The 24,379-nt window shown below is 40.0% G+C and overlaps 19 non-coding genes across 19 annotated transcripts; all 19 read right to left on the bottom strand.

Annotated features, from left to right (window-relative positions):
- Positions 1-842: 842 nt before the first annotated feature.
- trnar-acg (transfer RNA arginine (anticodon ACG)) lies at positions 843-917 on the bottom strand. The gene has a single exon. It is a non-coding gene; the product is annotated as a tRNA-Arg (tRNA).
- A 222-nt stretch (positions 918-1,139) lies between these two features.
- On the bottom strand, positions 1,140-1,211 carry trnah-gug (transfer RNA histidin (anticodon GUG)). Its single transcript has one exon. It is a non-coding gene; the product is annotated as a tRNA-His (tRNA).
- Positions 1,212-3,538: 2,327 nt separating this feature from the next.
- trnah-gug (transfer RNA histidin (anticodon GUG)) lies at positions 3,539-3,610 on the bottom strand. The gene has a single exon. It is a non-coding gene; the product is annotated as a tRNA-His (tRNA).
- Positions 3,611-4,738: 1,128 nt separating this feature from the next.
- On the bottom strand, positions 4,739-4,810 carry trnah-gug (transfer RNA histidin (anticodon GUG)). The gene has a single exon. It is a non-coding gene; the product is annotated as a tRNA-His (tRNA).
- Positions 4,811-7,137: 2,327 nt separating this feature from the next.
- Positions 7,138-7,209, bottom strand: trnah-gug (transfer RNA histidin (anticodon GUG)). The gene has a single exon. It is a non-coding gene; the product is annotated as a tRNA-His (tRNA).
- A 1,119-nt stretch (positions 7,210-8,328) lies between these two features.
- trnah-gug (transfer RNA histidin (anticodon GUG)) lies at positions 8,329-8,400 on the bottom strand. The gene has a single exon. It is a non-coding gene; the product is annotated as a tRNA-His (tRNA).
- An 833-nt stretch (positions 8,401-9,233) lies between these two features.
- On the bottom strand, positions 9,234-9,306 carry trnar-acg (transfer RNA arginine (anticodon ACG)). Its single transcript has one exon. It is a non-coding gene; the product is annotated as a tRNA-Arg (tRNA).
- Positions 9,307-9,528: 222 nt separating this feature from the next.
- Positions 9,529-9,600, bottom strand: trnah-gug (transfer RNA histidin (anticodon GUG)). Its single transcript has one exon. It is a non-coding gene; the product is annotated as a tRNA-His (tRNA).
- Positions 9,601-11,918: 2,318 nt separating this feature from the next.
- trnah-gug (transfer RNA histidin (anticodon GUG)) lies at positions 11,919-11,990 on the bottom strand. The gene has a single exon. It is a non-coding gene; the product is annotated as a tRNA-His (tRNA).
- Positions 11,991-13,108: 1,118 nt separating this feature from the next.
- Positions 13,109-13,180, bottom strand: trnah-gug (transfer RNA histidin (anticodon GUG)). The gene has a single exon. It is a non-coding gene; the product is annotated as a tRNA-His (tRNA).
- Positions 13,181-14,308: 1,128 nt separating this feature from the next.
- Positions 14,309-14,380, bottom strand: trnah-gug (transfer RNA histidin (anticodon GUG)). Its single transcript has one exon. It is a non-coding gene; the product is annotated as a tRNA-His (tRNA).
- Positions 14,381-15,499: 1,119 nt separating this feature from the next.
- Positions 15,500-15,571, bottom strand: trnah-gug (transfer RNA histidin (anticodon GUG)). The gene has a single exon. It is a non-coding gene; the product is annotated as a tRNA-His (tRNA).
- A 1,129-nt stretch (positions 15,572-16,700) lies between these two features.
- On the bottom strand, positions 16,701-16,772 carry trnah-gug (transfer RNA histidin (anticodon GUG)). Its single transcript has one exon. It is a non-coding gene; the product is annotated as a tRNA-His (tRNA).
- A 1,127-nt stretch (positions 16,773-17,899) lies between these two features.
- trnah-gug (transfer RNA histidin (anticodon GUG)) lies at positions 17,900-17,971 on the bottom strand. Its single transcript has one exon. It is a non-coding gene; the product is annotated as a tRNA-His (tRNA).
- Positions 17,972-19,089: 1,118 nt separating this feature from the next.
- trnah-gug (transfer RNA histidin (anticodon GUG)) lies at positions 19,090-19,161 on the bottom strand. The gene has a single exon. It is a non-coding gene; the product is annotated as a tRNA-His (tRNA).
- A 1,128-nt stretch (positions 19,162-20,289) lies between these two features.
- trnah-gug (transfer RNA histidin (anticodon GUG)) lies at positions 20,290-20,361 on the bottom strand. Its single transcript has one exon. It is a non-coding gene; the product is annotated as a tRNA-His (tRNA).
- A 1,119-nt stretch (positions 20,362-21,480) lies between these two features.
- On the bottom strand, positions 21,481-21,552 carry trnah-gug (transfer RNA histidin (anticodon GUG)). Its single transcript has one exon. It is a non-coding gene; the product is annotated as a tRNA-His (tRNA).
- Positions 21,553-22,681: 1,129 nt separating this feature from the next.
- trnah-gug (transfer RNA histidin (anticodon GUG)) lies at positions 22,682-22,753 on the bottom strand. The gene has a single exon. It is a non-coding gene; the product is annotated as a tRNA-His (tRNA).
- A 1,127-nt stretch (positions 22,754-23,880) lies between these two features.
- Positions 23,881-23,952, bottom strand: trnah-gug (transfer RNA histidin (anticodon GUG)). Its single transcript has one exon. It is a non-coding gene; the product is annotated as a tRNA-His (tRNA).
- Between the last annotated feature and the right edge of the window lie 427 nt (positions 23,953-24,379).

The following is a 24,379-nucleotide window of genomic DNA, read 5'->3' as shown; positions in this document are numbered from 1 at the left end:
ACGATCACGGCTGCATTTTCGTAGGGCACTTACATTTAATCAGTGGACAAAGACCAGGTTTTTGTTTGGGCCTCCAAATTAGCTCTTGTCTAACATTCTAGTACTTACCAGTTATTTTACACACTGAGCCTAGAATCCTCTGATCCATAGTCACATGCGTTATCCATTGTGCCCTTAGCCCCTATACCAGGGCTATTCAACTTAATTTCCCCTGGGGCCAGATTTTTCGGAGGACCAGAGGTGCACAACACGACACTACTGTATCAAAATGTTGTCAAATGTTGTGTGAAATAACATACCAAATGCTTTAGCAACATTCCTTTGCAAAATTACCCATCCAGTACCGAACCTGAATTAAAACTAGGACTAGACGAATACCAACCAGGTCTGAACCAGAACTAACCCTGAATCAAAGCAGGTGGAAAGCAAAATTCAGCAAGGCCTTAACCAAGACCAAACCAGGTCTAACCTAGTGCTAACACAGAATTAAACCCGTAAACAAGATGATTATTTTTTTTAAATTGATTTCAAAGATGGGTTGTGGACTGGAGTATATCAACTGGAGGGTCTGATGGACTGCTGCATACAAAATGCAGTGTACATAGGCTATACTACCACATCTACTTTTTGATACTGGGGTCTGACATCAAATCAGTGTACAAAGACCAATCTATCAACAAAAAACAAAAACGATACACAGTAGTGTTACTTGCTTAAAAATTGAGAAGATAGAAGACAGAATCTGGTTTGATCTTCCAAATGAACCCTTGGTTCAACATTAAAGGATTTACCACTTATTTATTTCACACTGATCAACTGACCGTTTTAAAGTTAAAATTTGATGCTAGCTAGCCAGGAGTTGAACCTAGAATCTTCTGATCCGTAGTCAGACGCGTTATCCATTGCGCCACTAGCCCCTAAAACTCCAGCTTTGTGGCTCAGTTGTCCAGAGTTTAAGGACAAACTGATGAATATCAGTAGAAACACTCAAACTGAGCACTGCAATGCCTGGCATATTTCTATCATAGTGAGAATATTGTATTATTGGACATTTATGAATGCTGTCAAGCTGTCTATTTACTGTAATATTCTTATGTATGAAACTGATTGAGAAAAATGCAAAGAAATCTTGCTAGGTATGCCGTGACCCGGATTCGAACCGGGGTTGCTGCGACCACAACGCAGAGTACTTACCACTATACGATCACGGCTGCTTTTTCGTAGGGCACTGACATTTAATCAGTGGACAAAGACCAGGTTTTTGTTTGGGCCTCCAAATTAGCTCTTGTCTAACATTCTAGTACTTACCAGTTATTTTACACACTGAGCCTAGAATCCTCTGATCCATAGTCACATGCGTTATCCATTGTGCCCTTAGCCCCTATACCAGGGCTATTCAACTTAATTTCCCCTGGGGCCAGATTTTTCGGAGGACCAGAGGTGCACAACACGACACTACTGTATCAAAATGTTGTCAAATGTTGTGTGAAATAACATACCAAATGCTTTAGCAACATTCCTTTGCAAAATTACCCATCCAGTACCGAACCTGAATTAAAACTAGGACTAGACGAATACCAACCAGGTCTGAACCAGAACTAACCCTGAATCAAAGCAGGTGGAAAGCAAAATTCAGCAAGGCCTTAACCAAGACCAAACCAGGTCTAACCTAGTGCTAACACAGAATTAAACCCGTAAACAAGATGATTATTTTTTTAAAATTGATTTCAAAGATGGGTTGTGGACTGGAGTATATCAACTGGAGGGTCTGATGGACTGCTGCATACAAAATGCAGTGTACATAGGCTATACTACCACATCTACTTTTTGATACTGGGGTCTGACATCAAATCAGTGTACAAAGACCAATCTATCAACAAAAAACAAAAACGATACACAGTAGTTTTACTTGCTTAAAAATTGAGAAGATAGAAGACAGAATCTGGTTTGATCTTCCAAATGAACCCTTGGTTCAACATTAAAGGATTTACCACTTATTTATTTCACACTGATCAACTGACCGTTTTCAAGTTAAAATTTGATGCGAGGTAGCCAGAAGTCGAACCTAGAATCTTCTGATCCGTAGTCAGACGCGTTATCCATTGCACCACTAGCCCCTAAAACTCCAGCTTTGTGGCTCAGTTGTCCAGAGTTTAAGGACAAACTGATGAATATCAGTAGAAACACTCAAACTGAGCACTGCAATGCCTGGCATATTTCTATCATAGTGAGAATATTGTATTATTGGACATTTATGAATGCTGTCAAGCTATCTATTTACTGTAATATTCTTATGTATGAAACTGATTGAGAAAAATGCAAAGAAATCTTGCTAGGTATGCCGTGACCTGGATTCGAACCGGGGTTGCTGCGACCACAACGCAGAGTACTTACCACTATACGATCACGGCTGCTTTTTCGTAGGGCACTGACATTTAATCAGTGGACAAAGACCAGGTTTTTGTTTGGGCCTCCAAATTAGCTCTTGTCTAACATTCTAGTACTTACCAGTTATTTTACACACTGAGCCTAGAATCCTCTGATCCATAGTCACATGCGTTATCCATTGTGCCCTTAGCCCCTACACCAGGGCTATTCAACTTAATTTCCCCTGGGGCCAGATTTTTCGGAGGACCAGAGGTGCACAACACGACACTACTGTATCAAAATGTTGTCAAATGTTGTGTGAAATAACATACCAAATGCTTTAGCAACATTCCTTTGCAAAATTACCCATCCAGTACCGAACCTGAATTAAAACTAGGACTAGACGAATACCAACCAGGTCTGAACCAGAACTAACCCTGAATCAAAGCAGGTGGAAAGCAAAATTCAGCAAGGCCTTAACCAAGACCAAACCAGGTCTAACCTAGTGCTAACACAGAATTAAACCCGTAAACAAGATGATTATTTTTTTTAAATTGATTTCAAAGATGGGTTGTGGACTGGAGTATATCAACTGGAGGGTCTGATGGACTGCTGCATACAAAATGCAGTGTACATAGGCTATACTACCACATCTACTTTTTGTTACTGGGGTCTGACATCAAATCAGTGTACAAAGACCAATCTATCAACAAAAAACAAAAACGATACACAGTAGTTTTACTTGCTTAAAAATTGAGAAGATAGAAGACAGAATCTGGTTTGATCTTCCAAATGAACCCTTGGTTCAACATTAAAGGATTTACCACTTATTTATTTCACACTGATCAACTGACCGTTTTCAAGTTAAAATTTGATCAAGCTTGCCAGGAGTCGAACCTAGAATCTTCTTACCTGTAGTCAGACGCGTTATCCATTGCGCCACTAGCCCCTAAAACTCCAGCTTTGTGGCTCAGTTGTCCAGAGTTTAAGGACAAACTGATGAATATCAGTAGAAACACTCAAACTGAGCACTGCAATGCCTGGCATATTTCTATCATAGTGAGAATATTGTATTATTGGACATGTATGAATGCTGTCAAGCTATCTATTTACTGTAATATTCTTATGTATGAAACTGATTGAGAAAAATGCAAAGAAATCTTGCTGGGTATGCCGTGACCCGGATTCGAACCGGGGTTACTGCGACCACAACGCAGAGTACTTACCACTATACGATCACGGCTGCTTTTTCATAGGGCACTGACATTTAATCAGTGGACAAAGACCAGGTTTTTGTTTGGGCCTCCAAATTAGCTCTTGTCTAACATTCTAGTACTTACCAGTTATTTTACACACTGAGCCTAGAATCCTCTGATCCATAGTCACATGCGTTATCCATTGTGCCCTTAGCCCCTATACCAGGGCTATTCAACTTAATTTCCCCTAGGGCCAGATTTTTCGGAGGACCAGAGGTGCACAACACGACACTACTGTATCAAAATGTTGTCAAATGTTGTGTGAAATAACATACCAAATGCTTTAGCAACATTCCTTTGCAAAATTACCCATCCAGTACCGAACCTGAATTAAAACTAGGACTAGACGAATACCAACCAGGTCTGAACCAGAACTAACCCTGAATCAAAGCAGGTGGAAAGCAAAATTCAGCAAGGCCTTAACCAAGACCAAACCAGGTCTAACCTAGTGCTAACACAGAATTAAACCCGTAAACAAGATGATTATTTTTTTTTAATTGATTTCAAAGATGGGTTGTGGACTGGAGTATATCAACTGGAGGGTCTGATGGACTGCTGCATACAAAATGCAGTGTACATAGGCTATACTACCACATCTACTTTTTGATACTGGGGTCTGACATCAAATCAGTGTACAAAGACCAATCTATCAACAAAAAACAAAAACGATACACAGTAGTTTTACTTGCTTAAAAATTGAGAAGATAGAAGACAGAATCTGGTTTGATCTTCCAAATGAACCCTTGGTTCAACATTAAAGGATTTACCACTTATTTATTTCACACTGATCAACTGACCGTTTTCAAGTTAAAATTTGATGCGAGCTTGCCAGGAGTCGAACTTAGAATCTTCTTACCTGTAGTCAGACGCGTTATCCATTGCACCACTAGCCCCTAAAACTCCAGTTTTGTGGCTCAGTTGTCCAGAGTTTAAGGACAAACTGATGAATATCAGTAGAAACACTCAAACTGAGCACTGCAATGCCTGGCATATTTCTATCATAGTGAGAATATTGTATTATTGGACATGTATGAATGCTGTCAAGCTATCTATTTACTGTAATATTCTTATGTATGAAACTGATTGAGAAAAATGCAAAGAAATCTGGCTGGGTATGCCGTGACCCGGATTCGAACCGGGGTTACTGCGACCACAACGCAGAGTACTTACCACTATACGATCACGGCTGCTTTTTCATAGGGCACTGACATTTAATCAGTGGACAAAGACCAGGTTTTTGTTTGGGCCTCCAAATTAGCTCTTGTCTAACATTCTAGTACTTACCAGTTATTTTACACACTGAGCCTAGAATCCTCTGATCCATAGTCACATGCGTTATCCATTGTGCCCTTAGCCCCTATACCAGGGCTATTCAACTTAATTTCCCCTAGGGCCAGATTTTTCGGAGGACCAGAGGTGCACAACACGACACTACTGTATCAAAATGTTGTCAAATGTTGTGTGAAATAACATACCAAATGCTTTAGCAACATTCCTTTGCAAAATTACCCATCCAGTACCGAACCTGAATTAAAACTAGGACTAGACGAATACCAACCAGGTCTGAACCAGAACTAACCCTGAATCAAAGCAGGTGGAAAGCAAAATTCAGCAAGGCCTTAACCAAGACCAAACCAGGTCTAACCTAGTGCTAACACAGAATTAAACCCGTAAACAAGATGATTCTTTTTTTTAATTGATTTCAAAGATGGGTTGTGGACTGGAGTATATCAACTGGAGGGTCTGATGGACTGCTGCATACAAAATGCAGTGTACATAGGCTATACTACCACATCTACTTTTTGATACTGGGGTCTGACATCAAATCAGTGTACAAAGACCAATCTATCAACAAAAAACAAAAACGATACACAGTAGTTTTACTTGCTTAAAAATTGAGAAGATAGAAGACAGAATCTGGTTTGATCTTCCAAATGAACCCTTGGTTCAACATTAAAGGATTTACCACTTATTTATTTCACACTGATCAACTGACCGTTTTCAAGTTAAAATTTGATGCGAGCTTGCCAGGAGTCGAACTTAGAATCTTCTTATCTGTAGTCAGACGCGTTATCCATTGCCCCACTAGCCCCTAAAACTACAGCTTTGTGGCTCAGTTGTCCAGAGTTTAAGGACAAACTGATGAATATCAGTAGAAACACTCAAACTGAGCACTGCAATGCCTGGCATATTTCTATCATAGTGAGAATATTGTATTATTGGACATGTATGAATGCTGTCAAGCTATCTATTTACTGTAATATTCTTATGTATGAAACTGATTGAGAAAAATGCAAAGAAATCTGGCTGGGTATGCCGTGACCCGGATTCGAAACGGGGTTACTGCGACCACAACGCAGAGTACTTACCACTATACGATCACGGCTGCTTTTTCATAGGGCACTGACATTTAATCAGTGGACAAAGACCAGGTTTTTGTTTGGGCCTCCAAATTAGCTCTTGTCTAACATTCTAGTACTTACCAGTTATTTTACACACTGAGCCTAGAATCCTCTGATCCATAGTCACATGCGTTATCCATTGTGCCCTTAGCCCCTATACCAGGGCTATTCAACTTAATTTCCCCTAGGGCCAGATTTTTCGGAGGACCAGAGGTGCACAACACGACACTACTGTATCAAAATGTTGTCAAATGTTGTGTGAAATAACATACCAAATGCTTTAGCAACATTCCTTTGCAAAATTACCCATCCAGTACCGAACCTGAATTAAAACTAGGACTAGACGAATACCAACCAGGTCTGAACCAGAACTAACCCTGAATCAAAGCAGGTGGAAAGCAAAATTCAGCAAGGCCTTAACCAAGACCAAACCAGGTCTAACCTAGTGCTAACACAGAATTAAACCCGTAAACAAGATGATTCTTTTTTTTAAATTGATTTCAAAGATGGGTTGTGGACTGGAGTATATCAACTGGAGGGTCTGATGGACTGCTGCATACAAAATGCAGTGTACATAGGCTATACTACCACATCTACTTTTTGATACTGGGGTCTGACATCAAATCAGTGTACAAAGACCAATCTATCACCAAAAAACAAAAACGATACACAGTAGTGTTACTTGCCTAAAAATTGAGAAGATAGAAGACAGAATCTGGTTTGATCTTCCAAATGAACCCTTGGTTTAACATTAAAGGATTTACCACTTATTCATTTCACACTGATCAACTGACCGTTTTCAAGTTAAAATTTGATGCGAGCTAGCCAGGAGTCGAAACTAGAATCTTCTGATCCGTAGTCAGACGCGTTATCCATTGCGCCACTAGCCCCTAAAACTCCAGCTTTGTGGCTCAGTTGTCCAGAGTTTAAGGACAAACTGATGAATATCAGTAGAAACACTCAAACTGAGCACTGCAATGCCTGGCATATTTCTATCATAGTGAGAATATTGTATTATTGGACATTTATGAATGCTGTCAAGCTATCAATTTACTGTAATATTCTTATGTATGAAACTGATTGAGAAAAATGCAAAGAAATCTTGCTGGGTATGCCGTGACCCGGATTCGAACCGGGGTTGCTGCAACCACAACGCAGAGTACTTACCACTATACGATCACGGCTGCTTTTTCATAGGGCACTGACATTTAATCAGTGGACAAAGACCAGGTTTTTGTTTGGGCCTCCAAATTAGCTCTTGTCTAACATTCTAGTACTTACCAGTTATTTTACACACTGAGCCTAGAATCCTCTGATCCATAGTCACATGCGTTATCCATTGTGCCCTTAGCCCCTATACCAGGGCTATTCAACTTAATTTCCCCTGGGGCCAGATTTTTCGGAGGACCAGAGGTGCACAACACGACACTACTGTATCAAAATGTTGTCAAATGTTGTGTGAAATAACATACCAAATGCTTTAGCAACATTCCTTTGCAAAATTACCCATCCAGTACCGAACCTGAATTAAAACTAGGACTAGACGAATACCAACCAGGTCTGAACCAGAACTAACCCTGAATCAAAGCAGGTGGAAAGCAAAATTCAGCAAGGCCTTAACCAAGACCAAACCAGGTCTAACCTAGTGCTAACACAGAATTAAACCCGTAAACAAGATGATTCTTTTTTTTAAATTGATTTCAAAGATGGGTTGTGGACTGGAGTATATCAACTGGAGGGTCTGATGGACTGCTGCATACAAAATGCAGTGTACATAGGCTATACTACCACATCTACTTTTTGATACTGGGGTCTGACATCAAATCAGTGTACAAAGACCAATCTATCACCAAAAAACAAAAACGATACACAGTAGTGTTACTTGCCTAAAAATTGAGAAGATAGAAGACAGAATCTGGTTTGATCTTCCAAATGAACCCTTGGTTTAACATTAAAGGATTTACCACTTATTTATTTCACACTGATCAACTGACCGTTTTCAAGTTAAAATTTGATGCGAGCTAGCCAGGAGTCGAAACTAGAATCTTCTGATCCGTAGTTATCCATTGCGCCACTAGCCCCTAAAACTCCAGCTTTGTGGCTCAGTTGTCCAGAGTTTAAGGACAAACTGATGAATATCAGTAGAAACACTCAAACTGAGCACTGCAATGCCTGGCATATTTCTATCATAGTGAGAATATTGTATTATTGGACATTTATGAATGCTGTCAAGCTATCTATTTACTGTAATATTCTTATGTATGAAACTGATTGAGAAAAATGCAAAGAAATCTTGCTAGGTATGCCGTGACCCGGATTCGAACCGGGGTTGCTGCGACCACAACGCAGAGTACTTACCACTATACGATCACGGCTGCTTTTTTGTAGAGCACTGACATTTAATCAGTGGACAAAGACCAGGTTTTTGTTTGGGCCTCCAAATTAGCTCTTGTCTAACATTCTAGTACTTACCAGTTATTTTACACACTGAGCCTAGAATCCTCTGATCCATAGTCACATGCGTTATCCATTGTACCCTTAGCCCCTATACCAGGGCTATTCAACTTAATTTCCCCTGGGGCCAGATTTTTCGGAGGACCAGAGGTGCACAACACGACACTACTGTATCAAAATGTTGTCAAATGTTGTGTGAAATAACATACCAAATGCTTTAGCAACATTCCTTTGCAAAATTACCCATCCAGTACCGAACCTGAATTAAAACTAGGACTAGACGAATACCAACCAGGTCTGAACCAGAACTAACCCTGAATCAAAGCAGGTGGAAAGCAAAATTCAGCAAGGCCTTAACCAAGACCAAACCAGATCTAACCTAGTGCTAACACAGAATTAAACCCGTAAACAAGATGGTTCTTTTTTTTAAATTGATTTCAAAGATGGGTTGTGGACTGGAGTATATCAACTGGAGGGTCTGATGGACTGCTGCATACAAAATGCAGTGTACATAGGCTATACTACCACATCTACTTTTTGATACTGGGGTCTGACATCAAATCAGTGTACACAGACCAATCTATCAACAAAAAACAAAAACGATACACAGTAGTTTTACTTGCTTAAAAATTGAGAAGATAGAAGACAGAATCTGGTTTGATCTTCCAAATGAACCCATAGTTCAACATTAAAGGATTTACCACTTATTTATTTCACACTGATCAACTGACCGTTTTCAAGTTAAGATTTGATGCGAGCTAGCCAGGAGTCGAACCCAGAATCTTCTAATTCGTAGTCAGACGCGTTATCCATTGCGCCACTAGCCCCTAAATCTCCAGCTTTGTGGCTCAGCTGTCCAGAGTTTAAGGACAAACTGATGAATATCAGTAGAAACACTCAAACTGAGCACTGCAATGCCTGGCATATTTCTATTATAGTGAGAATATTGTACTATTGGACATTTATGAATGCTGTCAAGCTATCAATTTACTGTAATATTCTTATGTATGAAACTGATTGAGAAAAATGCAAAGAAATCTTGGTAGGTATGCCGTGACCCGGATTCGAACCGGGGTTGCTGCGACCACAACGCAGAGTACTTACCACTATACGATCACGGCTGCTTTTTCGTAGGGCACTGACATTTAATCAGTGGACAAAGACCAGGTTTTTGTTTGGGCCTCCAAATTAGCTCTTGTCTAACATTCTAGTACTTACCAGTTATTTTACACACTGAGCCTAGAATCCTCTGATCCATAGTCACATGCGTTATCCATTGTGCCCTTAGCCCCTATACCAGGGCTATTCAACTTAATTTCCCCTGGGGCCAGATTTTTCGGAGGACCAGAGGTGCACAACACGACACTACTGTATCAAAATGTTGTCAAATATTGTGTGAAATAACATACCAAATGCTTTAGCAACATTCCTTTGCAAAATTACCCATCCAGTACCGAACCTGAATTAAAACTAGGACTAGACGAATACCAACCAGGTCTGAACCAGAACTAACCCTGAATCAAAGCAGGTGGAAAGCAAAATTCAGCAAGGCCTTAACCAAGACCAAACCAGGTCTAACCTAGTGCTAACACAGAATTAAACCCGTAAACAAGATGATTCTTTTTTTTAAATTGATTTCAAAGATGGGTTGTGGACTGGAGTATATCAACTGGAGGGTCTGATGGACTGCTGCATACAAAATGCAGTGTACATAGGCTATACTACCACATCTACTTTTTGATACTGGGGTCTGACATCAAATCAGTATACAAAGACCAATCTATCACCAAAAAACAAAAACGATACACAGTAGTGTTACTTGCCTAAAAATTGAGAAGATAGAAGACAGAATCTGGTTTGATCTTCCAAATGAACCCTTGGTTTAACATTAAAGGATTTACCACTTATTTATTTCACACTGATCAACTGACCGTTTTCAAGTTAAAATTTGATGCGAGCTAGCCAGGAGTCGAAACTAGAATCTTCTGATCCGTAGTTATCCATTGCGCCACTAGCCCCTAAAACTCCAGCTTTGTGGCTCAGTTGTCCAGAGTTTAAGGACAAACTGATGAATATCAGTAGAAACACTCAAACTGAGCACTGCAATGCCTGGCATATTTCTATCATAGTGAGAATATTGTATTATTGGACATTTATGAATGCTGTCAAGCTATCTATTTACTGTAATATTCTTATGTATGAAACTGATTGAGAAAAATGCAAAGAAATCTTGCTAGGTATGCCGTGACCCGGATTCGAACCGTGGTTGCTGCGACCACAACGCAGAGTACTTACCACTATACGATCACGGCTGCTTTTTCGTAGGGCACTGACATTTAATCAGTGGACAAAGACCAGGTTTTTGTTTGGGCCTCCAAATTAGCTCTTGTCTAATATTCTAGTACTTACCAGTTATTTTACACACTGAGCCTAGAATCCTCTGATCCATAGTCACATGCGTTATCCATTGTGCCCTTAGCCCCTATACCAGGGCTATTCAATTAATTTCCCCTGGGGCCGGATTTTTCGGAGGACCAGAGGTGCACAACACGACACTACTGTATCAAAATGTTGTCAAATGTTGTGTGAAATAACATACCAAATGCTTTAGCAACATTCCTTTGCAAAATTACCCATCCAGTACCGAACCTGAATTAAAACTAGGACTAGACGAATACCAACCAGGTCTGAACCAGAACTAACCCTGAATCAAAGCAGGTGGAAAGCAAAATTCAGCAAGGCCTTAACCAAGACCAAACCAGGTCTAACCTAGTGCTAACACAGAATTAAACCCGTAAACAAGATTATTCTTTTTTTTAAATTGATTTCAAAGATGGGTTGTGGACTGGAGTACATCAACTGGAGGGTCTGATGGACTGCTGCATACAAAATGCAGTGTACATAGGCTATACTACCACATCTACTTTTTGATACTGGGGTCTGACATCAAATCAGTGTACAAAGACCAATCTATCACCAAAAAACAAAAACGATACACAGTAGTGTTACTTGCCTAAAAATTGAGAAGATAGAAGACAGAATCTGGTTTGATCTTCCAAATGAACCCTTGGTTTAACATTAAAGGATTTACCACTTATTCATTTCACACTGATCAACTGACCGTTTTCAAGTTAAAATTTGATGCGAGCTAGCCAGGAGTCGAAACTAGAATCTTCTGATCCGTAGACAGACGCGTTATCCATTGCGCCACTAGCCCCTAAAACTCCAGCTTTGTGGCTCAGTTGTCCAGAGTTTAAGGACAAACTGATGAATATCAGTAGAAACACTCAAACTGAGCACTGCAATGCCTGGCATATTTCTATCATAGTGAGAATATTGTATTATTGGACATTTATGAATGCTGTCAAGCTATCTATTTACTGTAATATTCTTATGTATGAAACTGATTGAGAAAAATGCAAAGAAATCTTGCTAGGTATGCCGTGACCCGGATTCGAACCGGGGTTGCTGCGACCACAACGCAGAGTACTTACCACTATACGATCACGGCTGCTTTTTCGTAGGGCACTGACATTTAATCAGTGGACAAAGACCAGGTTTTTGTTTGGGCCTCCAAATTAGCTCTTGTCTAACATTCTAGTACTTACCAGTTATTTTACACACTGAGCCTAGAATCCTCTGATCCATAGTCACATGCGTTATCCATTGTGCCCTTAGCCCCTATACCAGGGCTATTCAATTAATTTCCCCTGGGGCCGGATTTTTCGGAGGACCAGAGGTGCACAACTCGACACTACTGTATCAAAATGTTGTCAAATGTTGTGTGAAATAACATACCAAATGCTTTAGCAACATTCCTTTGCAAAATTACCCATCCAGTACCGAACCTGAATTAAAACTAGGACTAGACGAATACCAACCAGGTCTGAACCAGAACTAACCCTGAATCAAAGCAGGTGGAAAGCAAAATTCAGCAAGGCCTTAACCAAGACCAAACCAGGTCTAACCTAGTGCTAACACAGAATTAAACCCGTAAACAAGATGATTCTTTTTTTTAAATTGATTTCAAAGATGGGTTGTGGACTGGAGTATATCAACTGGAGGGTCTGATGGACTGCTGCATACAAAATGCAGTGTACATAGGCTATACTACCACATCTACTTTTTGATACTGGGGTCTGACATCAAATCAGTGTACAAAGACCAATCTATCACCAAAAAACAAAAACGATACACAGTAGTGTTACTTGCCTAAAAATTGAGAAGATAGAAGACAGAATCTGGTTTGATCTTCCAAATGAACCCTTGGTTTAACATTAAAGGATTTACCACTTATTTATTTCACACTGATCAACTGACCGTTTTCAAGTTAAAATTTGATGCGAGCTAGCCAGGAGTCGAAACTAGAATCTTCTGATCCGTAGTTATCCATTGCGCCACTAGCCCCTAAAACTCCAGCTTTGTGGCTCAGTTGTCCAGAGTTTAAGGACAAACTGATGAATATCAGTAGAAACACTCAAACTGAGCACTGCAATGCCTGGCATATTTCTATCATAGTGAGAATATTGTATTATTGGACATTTATGAATGCTGTCAAGCTATCTATTTACTGTAATATTCTTATGTATGAAACTGATTGAGAAAAATGCAAAGAAATCTTGCTAGGTATGCCGTGACCCGGATTCGAACCGGGGTTGCTGCGACCACAACGCAGAGTACTTACCACTATACGATCACGGCTGCTTTTTTGTAGAGCACTGACATTTAATCAGTGGACAAAGACCAGGTTTTTGTTTGGGCCTCCAAATTAGCTCTTGTCTAACATTCTAGTACTTACCAGTTATTTTACACACTGAGCCTAGAATCCTCTGATCCATAGTCACATGCGTTATCCATTGTGCCCTTAGCCCCTATACCAGGGCTATTCAACTTAATTTCCCCTGGGGCCAGATTTTTCGGAGGACCAGAGGTGCACAACACGACACTACTGTATCAAAATGTTGTCAAATGTTGTGTGAAATAACATACCAAATGCTTTAGCAACATTCCTTTGCAAAATTACCCATCCAGTACCGAACCTGAATTAAAACTAGGACTAGACGAATACCAACCAGGTCTGAACCAGAACTAACCCTGAATCAAAGCAGGTGGAAAGCAAAATTCAGCAAGGCCTTAACCAAGACCAAACCAGATCTAACCTAGTGCTAACACAGAATTAAACCCGTAAACAAGATGATTCTTTTTTTTAAATTGATTTCAAAGATGGGTTGTGGACTGGAGTATATCAACTGGAGGGTCTGATGGACTGCTGCATACAAAATGCAGTGTACATAGGCTATACTACCACATCTACTTTTTGATACTGGGGTCTGACATCAAATCAGTGTACACAGACCAATCTATCAACAAAAAACAAAAACGATACACAGTAGTTTTACTTGCTTAAAAATTGAGAAGATAGAAGACAGAATCTGGTTTGATCTTCCAAATGAACCCATAGTTCAACATTAAAGGATTTACCACTTATTTATTTCACACTGATCAACTGACCGTTTTCAAGTTAAGATTTGATGAGAGCTAGCCAGGAGTCAAACCCAGAATCTTCTAATTCGTAGTCAGACGCGTTATCCATTGCGCCACTAGCCCCTAAATCTCCAGCTTTGTGGCTCAGCTGTCCAGAGTTTAAGGACAAACTGATGAATATCAGTAGAAACACTCAAACTGAGCACTGCAATGCCTGGCATATTTCTATTATAGTGAGAATATTGTACTATTGGACATTTATGAATGCTGTCAAGCTATCAATTTACTGTAATATTCTTATGTATGAAACTGATTGAGAAAAATGCAAAGAAATCTTGGTAGGTATGCCGTGACCCGGATTCGAACCGGGGTTGCTGCGACCACAACGCAGAGTACTTACCACTATACGATCACGGCTGCTTTTTCGTAGGGCACTGACATTTAATCAGTGGACAAAGACCAGGTTTTTGTTTGGGCCTCCAAATTAGCTCTTGTCTAACATTCTAGTACTTACCAGTTATTTTACACACTGAGCCTAGAATCCTCTGATCCATAGTCACATGCGTTATCCATTGTGCCCTTAGCCCCTATACCAGGGCTATTCAACTTAATTTCCCCTGGGGCCAGATTTTTCGGAGGACCAGAGGTGCACAACACGACACTACTGTATCAAAATGTTGTCAAATATTGTGTGAAATAACATACCAAATGCTTTAGCAACATTCCTTTGCAAAATTACCCATCCAGTACCGAACCTGAATTAAAACTAGGACTAGACGAATACCAACCAGGTCTGAACCAGAACTAACCCTGAATCAAAGCAGGTGGAAAGCAAAATTCAGCAAGGCCTTAACCAAGACCAAACCAGGTCTAACCTAGTGCTAACACAGAATTAAACCCGTAAACAAGATGATTCTTTTTTTTAAATTGATTTCAAAGATGGGTTGTGGACTGGAGTATATCAACTGGAGGGTCTGATGGACTGCTGCATACAAAATGCAGTGTACATAGGCTATACTACCACATCTACTTTTTGATACTGGGGTCTGACATCAAATCAGTATACAAAGACCAATCTATCACCAAAAAACAAAAACGATACACAGTAGTGTTACTTGCCTAAAAATTGAGAAGATAGAAGACAGAATCTGGTTTGATCTTCCAAATGAACCCTTGGTTTAACATTAAAGGATTTACCACTTATTTATTTCACACTGATCAACTGACCGTTTTCAAGTTAAAATTTGATGCGAGCTAGCCAGGAGTCGAAACTAGAATCTTCTGATCCGTAGTTATCCATTGCGCCACTAGCCCCTAAAACTCCAGCTTTGTGGCTCAGTTGTCCAGAGTTTAAGGACAAACTGATGAATATCAGTAGAAACACTCAAACAGAGCGCTGCAATGCCTGGCATATTTCTATCATAGTGAGAATATTGTATTATTGGACATTTATGAATGCTGTCAAGCTATCTATTTACTGTAATATTCTTATGTATGAAACTGATTGAGAAAAATGGAAAGAAATCTTGCTAGGTATGCCGTGACCCGGATTCGAACCGGGGTTACTGCGACCACAACGCAGAATACTTACCACTATACGATCACAGCTGCTTTTTCGTAGGGCACTGACATTTAATCAGTGGACAAAGACCAGTTTTTTTTTTTGGGCCTCCAAATTAGCTCTTGTCTAACATTCTAGTACTTACCAGTTATTTTACACATTGAGCCTATAATCCTCTGATCCATAGTCACATGCGTTATCCATTGTGCCCTTAGCCCCTATACCAGGGCTATTCAACTTAATTTCCCCTGGGGCCAGATTTTTCGGAGGACCAGAGGTGCACAACACGACACTACTGTATCAAAATGTTGTCAAATGTTGTGTGAAATAACATACCAAATGCTTTAGCAACATTCCTTTGCAAAATTACCCATCCAGTACCGAACCTGAATTAAAACTAGGACTAGACGAATACCAACCAGGTCTGAACCAGAACTAACCCTGAATCAAAGCAGGTGGAAAGCAAAATTCAGCAAGGCCTTAACCAAGACCAAACCAGGTCTAACCTAGTGCTAACACAGAATTAAACCCGTAAACAAGATTATTCTTTTTTTTAAATTGATTTCAAAGATGGGTTGTGGACTGGAGTACATCAACTGGAGGGTCTGATGGACTGCTGCATACAAAATGCAGTGTACATAGGCTATACTACCACATCTACTTTTTGATACTGGGGTCTGACATCAAATCAGTGTACAAAGACCAATCTATCACCAAAAAACAAAAACGATACACAGTAGTGTTACTTGCCTAAAAATTGAGAAGATAGAAGACAGAATCTGGTTTGATCTTCCAAATGAACCCTTGGTTTAACATTAAAGGATTTACCACTTATTCATTTCACACTGATCAACTGACCGTTTTCAAGTTAAAATTTGATGCGAGCTAGCCAGGAGTCGAAACTAGAATCTTCTGATCCGTAGTCAGACGCGTTATCCATTGCGCCACTAGCCCCTAAAACTCCAGCTTTGTGGCTCAGTTGTCCAGAGTTTAAGGACAAACTGATGAATATCAGTAGAAACACTCAAACTGAGCACTGCAATGCCTGGCATATTTCTATCATAGTGAGAATATTGTATTATTGGACATTTATGAATGCTGTCAAGCTATCTATTTACTGTAATATTCTTATGTATGAAACTGATTGAGAAAAATGCAAAGAAATCTTGCTAGGTATGCCGTGACCCGGATTCGAACCGGGGTTGCTGCGACCACAACGCAGAGTACTTACCACTATACGATCACGGCTGCTTTTTCGTAGGGCACTGACATTTAATCAGTGGACAAAGACCAGGTTTTTGTTTGGGCCTCCAAATTAGCTCTTGTCTAACATTCTAGTACTTACCAGTTATTTTACACACTGAGCCTAGAATCCTCTGATCCATAGTCACATGCGTTATCCATTGTGCCCTTAGCCCCTATACCAGGGCTATTCAATTAATTTCCCCTGAGGCCGGATTTTTCGGAGGACCAGAGGTGCACAACTTGACACTACTGTATCAAAATGTTGTCAAATGTTGTGTGAAATAACATACCAAATGCTTTAGCAACATTCCTTTGCAAAATTACCCATCCAGTACCGAACCTGAATTAAAACTAGGACTAGACGAATACCAACCAGGTCTGAACCAGAACTAACCCTGAATCAAAGCAGGTGGAAAGCAAAATTCAGCAAGGCCTTAACCAAGACCAAACCAGGTCTAACCTAGTGCTAACACAGAATTAAACCCGTAAACAAGATGATTCTTTTTTTTAAATTGATTTCAAAGATGGGTTGTGGACTGGAGTATATCAACTGGAGGGTCTGATGGACTGCTGCATACAAAATGCAGTGTACATAGGCTATACTACCACATCTACTTTTTGATACTGGGGTCTGACATCAAATCAGTGTACAAAGACCAATCTATCACCAAAAAACAAAAACGATACACAGTAGTGTTACTTGCCTAAAAATTGAGAAGATAGAAGACATAATCTGGTTTGATCTTCCAAATGAACCCTTGGTTTAACATTAAAGGATTTACCACTTATTCATTTCACACTGATCAACTGACCGTTTTCAAGTTAAAATTTGATGCGAGCTAGCCAGGAGTCGAAACTAGAATCTTCTGATCCGTAGTCAGACGCGTTATCCATTGCGCCACTAGCCCCTAAAACTCCAGCTTTGTGGCTCAGTTGTCCAGAGTTTAAGGACAAACTGATGAATATCAGTAGAAACACTCAAACTGAGCACTGCAATGCCTGGCATATTTCTATCATAGTGAGAATATTGTATTATTGGACATTTATGAATGCTGTCAAGCTATCTATTTACTGTAATATTCTTATGTATGAAACTGATTGAGAAAAATGCAAAGAAATCTTGCTAGGTATGCCGTGACCCGGATTCGAACCGGGGTTGCTGCGACCACAACGCAGAGTACTTACCACTATACGATCACGGCTGCTTTTTCGTAGGGCACTGACATTTAATCAGTGGACAAAGACCAGGTTTTTGTTTGGGCCTCCAAATTAGCTCTTGTCTAACATTCTAGTACTTACCAGTTATTTTACACACTGAGCCTAGAATCCTCTGATCCATAGTCACATGCGTTATCCATTGTGCCCTTAGCCCCTATACCAGGGCTATTCAATTAATTTCCCCTGGGGCCGGATTTTTCGGAGGACCAGAGGTGCACAACTCGACACTACTGTATCAAAATGTTGTCAAATGTTGTGTGAAATAACATACCAAATGCTTTAGCAACATTCCTTTGCAAAATTACCCATCCAGTACCGAACCTGAATTAAAACTAGGACTAGACGAATACCAACCAGGTCTGAACCAGAACTAACCCTGAATCAAAGCAGGTGGAAAGCAAAATTCAGCAAGGCCTTAACCAAGACCAAACCAGGTCTAACCTAGTGCTAACACAGAATTAAACCCGTAAACAAGATGATTCTTTTTTTTAAATTGATTTCAAAGATGGGTTGTGGACTGGAGTATATCAACTGGAGGGTCTGATGGACTGCTGCATACAAAATGCAGTGTACATAGGCTATACTACCACATCTACTTTTTGATACTGGGGTCTGACATCAAATCAGTGTACAAAGACCAATCTATCACCAAAAAACAAAAACGATACACAGTAGTGTTACTTGCCTAAAAATTGAGAAGATAGAAGACAGAATCTGGTTTGATCTTCCAAATGAACCCTTGGTTTAACATTAAAGGATTTACCACTTATTTATTTCACACTGATCAACTGACCGTTTTCAAGTTAAAATTTGATGCGAGCTAGCCAGGAGTCGAAACTAGAATCTTCTGATCCGTAGTTATCCATTGCGCCACTAGCCCCTAAAACTCCAGCTTTGTGGCTCAGTTGTCCAGAGTTTAAGGACAAACTGATGAATATCAGTAGAAACACTCAAACTGAGCACTGCAATGCCTGGCATATTTCTATCATAGTGAGAATATTGTATTATTGGACATTTATGAATGCTGTCAAGCTATCTATTTACTGTAATATTCTTATGTATGAAACTGATTGAGAAAAATGCAAAGAAATCTTGCTAGGTATGCCGTGACCCGGATTCGAACCGGGGTTGCTGCGACCACAACGCAGAGTACTTACCACTATACGATCACGGCTGCTTTTTTGTAGAGCACTGACATTTAATCAGTGGACAAAGACCAGGTTTTTGTTTGGGCCTCCAAATTAGCTCTTGTCTAACATTCTAGTACTTACCAGTTATTTTACACACTGAGCCTAGAATCCTCTGATCCATAGTCACATGCGTTATCCATTGTGCCCTTAGCCCCTATACCAGGGCTATTCAACTTAATTTCCCCTGGGGCCAGATTTTTCGGAGGACCAGAGGTGCACAACACGACACTACTGTATCAAAATGTTGTCAAATGTTGTGTGAAATAACATACCAAATGCTTTAGCAACATTCCTTTGCAAAATTACCCATCCAGTACCGAACCTGAATTAAAACTAGGACTAGACGAATACCAACCAGGTCTGAACCAGAACTAACCCTGAATCAAAGCAGGTGGAAAGCAAAATTCAGCAAGGCCTTAACCAAGACCAAACCAGATCTAACCTAGTGCTAACACAGAATTAAACCCGTAAACAAGATGATTCTTTTTTTTAAATTGATTTCAAAGATGGGTTGTGGACTGGAGTATATCAACTGGAGGGTCTGATGGACTGCTGCATACAAAATGCAGTGTACATAGGCTATACTACCACATCTACTTTTTGATACTGGGGTCTGACATCAAATCAGTGTACACAGACCAATCTATCAACAAAAAACAAAAACGATACACAGTAGTTTTACTTGCTTAAAAATTGAGAAGATAGAAGACAGAATCTGGTTTGATCTTCCAAATGAACCCATAGTTCAACATTAAAGGATTTACCACTTATTTATTTCACACTGATCAACTGACCGTTTTCAAGTTAAGATTTGATGAGAGCTAGCCAGGAGTCAAACCCAGAATCTTCTAATTCGTAGTCAGACGCGTTATCCATTGCGCCACTAGCCCCTAAATCTCCAGCTTTGTGGCTCAGCTGTCCAGAGTTTAAGGACAAACTGATGAATATCAGTAGAAACACTCAAACTGAGCACTGCAATGCCTGGCATATTTCTATTATAGTGAGAATATTGTACTATTGGACATTTATGAATGCTGTCAAGCTATCAATTTACTGTAATATTCTTATGTATGAAACTGATTGAGAAAAATGCAAAGAAATCTTGGTAGGTATGCCGTGACCCGGATTCGAACCGGGGTTGCTGCGACCACAACGCAGAGTACTTACCACTATACGATCACGGCTGCTTTTTCGTAGGGCACTGACATTTAATCAGTGGACAAAGACCAGGTTTTTGTTTGGGCCTCCAAATTAGCTCTTGTCTAACATTCTAGTACTTACCAGTTATTTTACACACTGAGCCTAGAATCCTCTGATCCATAGTCACATGCGTTATCCATTGTGCCCTTAGCCCCTATACCAGGGCTATTCAACTTAATTTCCCCTGGGGCCAGATTTTTCGGAGGACCAGAGGTGCACAACACGACACTACTGTATCAAAATGTTGTCAAATATTGTGTGAAATAACATACCAAATGCTTTAGCAACATTCCTTTGCAAAATTACCCATCCAGTACCGAACCTGAATTAAAACTAGGACTAGACGAATACCAACCAGGTCTGAACCAGAACTAACCCTGAATCAAAGCAGGTGGAAAGCAAAATTCAGCAAGGCCTTAACCAAGACCAAACCAGGTCTAACCTAGTGCTAACACAGAATTAAACCCGTAAACAAGATGATTCTTTTTTTTAAATTGATTTCAAAGATGGGTTGTGGACTGGAGTATATCAACTGGAGGGTCTGATGGACTGCTGCATACAAAATGCAGTGTACATAGGCTATACTACCACATCTACTTTTTGATACTGGGGTCTGACATCAAATCAGTATACAAAGACCAATCTATCACCAAAAAACAAAAACGATACACAGTAGTGTTACTTGCCTAAAAATTGAGAAGATAGAAGACAGAATCTGGTTTGATCTTCCAAATGAACCCTTGGTTTAACATTAAAGGATTTACCACTTATTTATTTCACACTGATCAACTGACCGTTTTCAAGTTAAAATTTGATGCGAGCTAGCCAGGAGTCGAAACTAGAATCTTCTGATCCGTAGTTATCCATTGCGCCACTAGCCCCTAAAACTCCAGCTTTGTGGCTCAGTTGTCCAGAGTTTAAGGACAAACTGATGAATATCAGTAGAAACACTCAAACAGAGCGCTGCAATGCCTGGCATATTTCTATCATAGTGAGAATATTGTATTATTGGACATTTATGAATGCTGTCAAGCTATCTATTTACTGTAATATTCTTATGTATGAAACTGATTGAGAAAAATGGAAAGAAATCTTGCTAGGTATGCCGTGACCCGGATTCGAACCGGGGTTACTGCGACCACAACGCAGAATACTTACCACTATACGATCACAGCTGCTTTTTCGTAGGGCACTGACATTTAATCAGTGGACAAAGACCAGTTTTTTTTTTTGGGCCTCCAAATTAGCTCTTGTCTAACATTCTAGTACTTACCAGTTATTTTACACATTGAGCCTATAATCCTCTGATCCATAGTCACATGCGTTATCCATTGTGCCCTTAGCCCCTATACCAGGGCTATTCAACTTAATTTCCCCTGGGGCCAGATTTTTCGGAGGACCAGAGGTGCACAACACGACACTACTGTATCAAAATGTTGTCAAATGTTGTGTGAAATAACATACCAAATGCTTTAGCAACATTCCTTTGCAAAATTACCCATCCAGTACCGAACCTGAATTAAAACTAGGACTAGACGAATACCAACCAGGTCTGAACCAGAACTAACCCTGAATCAAAGCAGGTGGAAAGCAAAATTCAGCAAGGCCTTAACCAAGACCAAACCAGGTCTAACCTAGTGCTAACACAGAATTAAACCCGTAAACAAGATTATTCTTTTTTTTAAATTGATTTCAAAGATGGGTTGTGGACTGGAGTACATCAACTGGAGGGTCTGATGGACTGCTGCATACAAAATGCAGTGTACATAGGCTATACTACCACATCTACTTTTTGATACTGGGGTCTGACATCAAATCAGTGTACAAAGACCAATCTATCACCAAAAAACAAAAACGATACACAGTAGTGTTACTTGCCTAAAAATTGAGAAGATAGAAGACAGAATCTGGTTTGATCTTCCAAATGAACCCTTGGTTTAACATTAAAGGATTTACCACTTATTCATTTCACACTGATCAACTGACCGTTTTCAAGTTAAAATTTGATGCGAGCTAGCCAGGAGTCGAAACTAGAATCTTCTGATCCGTAGTCAGACGCGTTATCCATTGCGCCACTAGCCCCTAAAACTCCAGCTTTGTGGCTCAGTTGTCCAGAGTTTAAGGACAAACTGATGAATATCAGTAGAAACACTCAAACTGAGCACTGCAATGCCTGGCATATTTCTATCATAGTGAGAATATTGTATTATTGGACATTTATGAATGCTGTCAAGCTATCTATTTACTGTAATATTCTTATGTATGAAACTGATTGAGAAAAATGCAAAGAAATCTTGCTAGGTATGCCGTGACCCGGATTCGAACCGGGGTTGCTGCGACCACAACGCAGAGTACTTACCACTATACGATCACGGCTGCTTTTTCGTAGGGCACTGACATTTAATCAGTGGACAAAGACCAGGTTTTTGTTTGGGCCTCCAAATTAGCTCTTGTCTAACATTCTAGTACTTACCAGTTATTTTACACACTGAGCCTAGAATCCTCTGATCCATAGTCACATGCGTTATCCATTGTGCCCTTAGCCCCTATACCAGGGCTATTCAATTAATTTCCCCTGAGGCCGGATTTTTCGGAGGACCAGAGGTGCACAACTTGACACTACTGTATCAAAATGTTGTCAAATGTTGTGTGAAATAACATACCAAATGCTTTAGCAACATTCCTTTGCAAAATTACCCATCCAGTACCGAACCTGAATTAAAACTAGGACTAGACGAATACCAACCAGGTCTGAACCAGAACTAACCCTGAATCAAAGCAGGTGGAAAGCAAAATTCAGCAAGGCCTTAACCAAGACCAAACCAGGTCTAACCTAGTGCTAACACAGAATTAAACCCGTAAACAAGATGATTCTTTTTTTTAAATTGATTTCAAAGATGGGTTGTGGACTGGAGTATATCAACTGGAGGGTCTGATGGACTGCTGCATACAAAATGCAGTGTACATAGGCTATACTACCACATCTACTTTTTGATACTGGGGTCTGACATCAAATCAGTGTACAAAGACCAATCTATCACCAAAAAACAAAAACGATACACAGTAGTGTTACTTGCCTAAAAATTGAGAAGATAGAAGACATAATCTGGTTTGATCTTCCAAATGAACCCTTGGTTTAACATTAAAGGATTTACCACTTATTCATTTCACACTGATCAACTGACCGTTTTCAAGTTAAAATTTGATGCGAGCTAGCCAGGAGTCGAAACTAGAATCTTCTGATCCGTAGTCAGACGCGTTATCCATTGCGCCACTAGCCCCTAAAACTCCAGCTTTGTGGCTCAGTTGTCCAGAGTTTAAGGACAAACTGATGAATATCAGTAGAAACACTCAAACTGAGCACTGCAATGCCTGGCATATTTCTATCATAGTGAGAATATTGTATTTTTGGACATTTATGAATGCTGTCAAGCTATCTATTTACTGTAATATTCTTATGTATGAAACTGATTGAGAAAAATGCAAAGAAATCTTGCTAGGTATGCCGTGACCCGGATTCGAACCGGGGTTGCTGCGACCACAACGCAGAGTACTTACCACTATACGATCACGGCTGCTTTTTTGTAGAGCACTGACATTTAATCAGTGGACAAAGACCAGGTTTTTGTTTGGGCCTCCAAATTAGCTCTTGTCTAACATTCTAGTACTTACCAGTTATTTTACACACTGAGCCTAGAATCCTCTGATCCATAGTCACATGCGTTATCCATTGTGCCCTTAGCCCCTATACCAGGGCTTTTCAATTAATTTCCCCTGGGGCCGGATTTTTCGGAGGACCAGAGGTGCACAACTCGACACTACTGTATCAAAATGTTGTCAAATGTTGTGTGAAATAACATACCAAATGCTTTAGCAACATTCCTTTGCAAAATTACCCATCCAGTACCGAACCTGAATTAAAACTAGGACTAGACGAATACCAACCAGGTCTGAACCAGAACTAACCCTGAATCAAAGCAGGTGGAAAGCAAAATTCAGCAA

The sequence above is a fragment of the Eucyclogobius newberryi genome, unplaced genomic scaffold, assembly GCF_026437365.1.
Source record: "Eucyclogobius newberryi isolate DKJ021-1_F unplaced genomic scaffold, fEucNew1.0.hap1 SCAF_10, whole genome shotgun sequence".
Classification (NCBI taxonomy): Eukaryota; Metazoa; Chordata; class Actinopteri; order Gobiiformes; family Gobiidae; genus Eucyclogobius; species Eucyclogobius newberryi.
Note: the sequence above shows the minus strand (reverse complement) of the source record. Positions and strands in the feature narration are given on the sequence as shown.